The following is a 3,870-nucleotide window of genomic DNA, read 5'->3' as shown; positions in this document are numbered from 1 at the left end:
TATGCGTGTGATGTGTTAAGACATTTCTGCTGGTGCTATATCTGCTAGGGCTGTTTGTGAATAATATTCACAGCAATAACATTAGTATCATGCTTTATAATGAACTATATGGTTATCCCTATAAAGTCTCTGAGCTGTATATCTGTGCATGTGGCTAAAGAAAACATTAATGATGTTATTCTTAACCATTTCCCCTTTCATCTTCCACCAATTTTATTTATACTGACCACCACATTCTGTAGGGTTAGACAAGGAGGCTGCTTTTGGAAAGACAAAACGGCAGACAATGAGTAAGTGATTACAATAGATGCTCAGGGGTCTGTTAATGAGGTTCAACAATTAAAGGGGATTATGAGGCCATAGATGAAACAACGGAGACATTGAGAAAATGAGCGTGCCTGGGATTTTCTTGTATTGTTTGTAATTGTAGGATGAGTTAAATAGGCTTCAGTGAGAAGATACACTATGTTTTCTGGGGGATGGGAGGGCAAACAAGAGACATTGCACATAAACACATCAGTGGAGGACAAGCAGTGGAGGACATGGAGCAAGACCAATGCTCTTCAATAATTATCAAAGTTTCTCAGGATCAAAGACTGGGAGAAGGGGTAGACAAATTTTAACATAACTTTGAAGCAAATTATTTGTTTATAGCAGGAAATCATTTAAAAACACATTCATAAGTGTCTGAAACCCATTGTTTAAACTGTTAGTGAAACAAAACAATTATAAATTGCACCACCGCATTTGACATAAGTATCTGATTATTAACTCCAGCCAAATGGAATTAATAACTCCAAAAAATGTACTCCAACTTCAGCTTGGCACAAATTGTACTTCAGTTTTGTATTAGGTCCTGCAAATTTAAGTGGTGGTCTAGAACAACAATGTAAAAAACAAAATGAAGTAAGGCTTTTGTGAATTGTATGTTCTTCTACATTCTATCACTATTTCTTACTCCCCCCAGTTTAAAATAACTTCTTTGTTTATACATTATATATGGTATGCCTTTTTTAGATGACTGTAGGTAGATTAAGATCCTACACAGTGAGATGGTAAAATCATTGCTCTAATCATCATTTCAAATTTCTGCTTAGTATCTGATGGATGGTGTATACTGTATATATTCCTTATGCAGGGAATGCCTTCATGTTCTTTCCTATAACTTCTAACCAACACCCATACCTTGACCAACTACTTATTTATACTTGTGTAAATGCAAGTCTCTTCATGGTCACTGGTGTATTGCAGCTTGTACATTGAGACCCTAGGGGGCAAATTCACTAAGATTCATAGTTGCGCCAGTGTCCGCTTCTCCAGGCGTATTTTCGTCAGCACTACACAAATTCACTAAAATCCAAAGTTGCGCTCAGGGGAAGCGTAAGGTTGCGAAGTTGCACTAGCGTTAATTCGCCAAGCAAATCGAAGTTACGCTAGCGATGCGTAATTTGCATACAGCGCCAAATTCAAGTTACAATGGAAGTATATGTAGCATCACTACACAAGCCTGGGAAACCTTCAAAACAGCAAATAAAATTTTTATTTTGCCCTACACATGTGCCCACTGTATAGTTAAGGTGCCATGAGTTAAAAAATGTAGGGGGGAGGGAAGGTACCCCAAAAAATTTTTTCGATCTATTTCAGCCTTAAAATCACCCATAAAAAAAGAAAAAACGCCAGCGTTTTTTGGGACATAGAAATTTCTTTTTACTTTTTTTGAAGCAATCCCTATCTACTCTATTGCACTTCGCCTGGTCTGAGGTGGCGAAGGAAGTCTGGCGTAAAAGGTAGCGTTCAGAAAAATTTGCGCGTCAGTGAATTTGCGTAGTTGCGTCCGTTGCGCAAATTCGCCAGGCGTAAGGGTGCGAAGTAACACTAGCGAATTTACGCTAGCGTCCGTTAGTGAATCGGCAAATTAACGAAAATGCGCTACGCTAGCGAATTAACGCTAGCGTTAAGCTCTTCGTCTTTTAGTGAATTTGCCCCTGGGGCTCATGGCACATATTTGGGTGAATATAATATTTTTAGTAAGCACAAAAAACTTTGCAAAGGCCATGGCAGGCACACCAAGATTTTCGTTGTTTCAATCTTCTTGACTGATTTTAGACCTCAATGACTGTTTTGCAAACGAGTGATGTAACCTTTGCTTAGTGATAAACAATGTAATATTCGCCAGAGAATGATTTTAAATTGCAAGCATTGCTAAACATTCAGAAAAATGCTATTTTAAAAATCGTTTGCAATTTTAATTACTATTCCCCTCACTGAGTTTTTTTGGTTGGCTGAGGGGTGGCAAAATAATGCCGGAAGAACAAGCTTTTTTGTGTCAAAATATATCTGACAACAATACAATAGATATTAAAGCAAGCATTCATAGAAACCATCAGTCTAGTGAAATAAAAGTAAGTGCAAGAAAGTCATTTCTGGTCATCACTTTGGGCTACTAAACCGGAACATATCATTTCATTATATCTAGAGGGGCAGTAACACCAATGACATCATTTGTATGTGACATAGTATATACAGTGATTTTATTTATTTCCAATCTTTACAAAGGAAGCACCACTGACCCACACAAACACTTTAACTTGAGGTATTTATGCTAGTCAATATGTTTCCCATGTGTTTGTGACTGGAGGTTTTTCATAGGAGAAAAACCTTTTGCAATACTGTACATGATTAAGAGCAGACCACACATTACATTCATTATGATGTAAACTTTCCTGTTGGGATAAATACCAGGGAAGCAGTACAATAATTGTGAACAAATTCTTTGCAGAAGCTTTTCCAGTCCTCACTTGGTTGTAAACAAAGCATTGCGAGAGCCAACCATACAATTAATTTCAGGGCTAGCATGCATCACATTATTTTATATTGAACCCCTGAGCTTCCACTTTTCTCTCTTTTAAACCACAGAAGCATTTTTCCTGATTTCCTACAGTTTTTAAGTAGATAATAAGTTCCAAACTTTGCCAGCCTTGAGCTGAAAAAGAAGCTTGTCACGGTGGTTGGTACCTAATGAAGATCCTTTTAGTTTTATCTTCATCAATTGTCAAATATTTGAGTCCGTGAAGTGGTGTGATGAGGTACAAAGACTGATATTTGAAGGGATTTTAACTCATTTGAGCAATTACATGCTTAACTGCCTTGCGATAATCTGTCAGCCTGACTCTTTTTTTGCACAGCACAAGTGGGGAGTATTAGAAGAGCTGGATTTAGAGCATAAAGACCCTGCTTTGAATGGAATAAAGGCACCAGTGAATTTAATTGCCAGGAACAAACAGCAGGGCCGCTTGCAAGTTATAGACCACAGTTACCTACCTACAGTGCTGGAAGACAGCTGCAGAATAACACTCTTCAATGTCAGGGAATAGTCCCTGCAATCAGGTTGGTGTCGTCACATTACAAAAAAAGAACTGGAACTGCTGGTGTCTAATTATAAGGAAAGCCAACTCAATAGGAATGTAAATCAAACAATGCCATGGTGCATTAGCAACTGAGGTTATCAATAAAAATCTTCAATAAGTAAAGCTTATGGAAAAAAAAGTTCAGGCCAGTTCTGAAATCTGTGTAGCCTTGAATTTGGCATTCTTTGTAAACATCGCTTACTGAAGAGTCATATTGTTTTACCTTTATAGCATTTGTGGATAGCAAAGATACTCTAAACCAATTTTTCATATGCAACCAAAAAATATCACTAGACAATGGCATCATTGATAGTGATGAGCGTTTTTTTCACCAGCCATGGATTTGCAGAGAAAACTCTGCATGTCGCTATCTATGAATTTTTTTGCGTAACTGCGGCAAAAATTTGCAATAAGAAAAAAACGCCCATTGACTTTAATGCATTTGGACAAAAAAGTTGCCATT

The sequence above is a fragment of the Xenopus laevis genome, chromosome 3L (assembly GCF_017654675.1).
Source record: "Xenopus laevis strain J_2021 chromosome 3L, Xenopus_laevis_v10.1, whole genome shotgun sequence".
NCBI classification, from domain to species: Eukaryota; Metazoa; Chordata; class Amphibia; order Anura; family Pipidae; genus Xenopus; species Xenopus laevis.
This window is presented reverse-complemented; position numbering follows the sequence as displayed.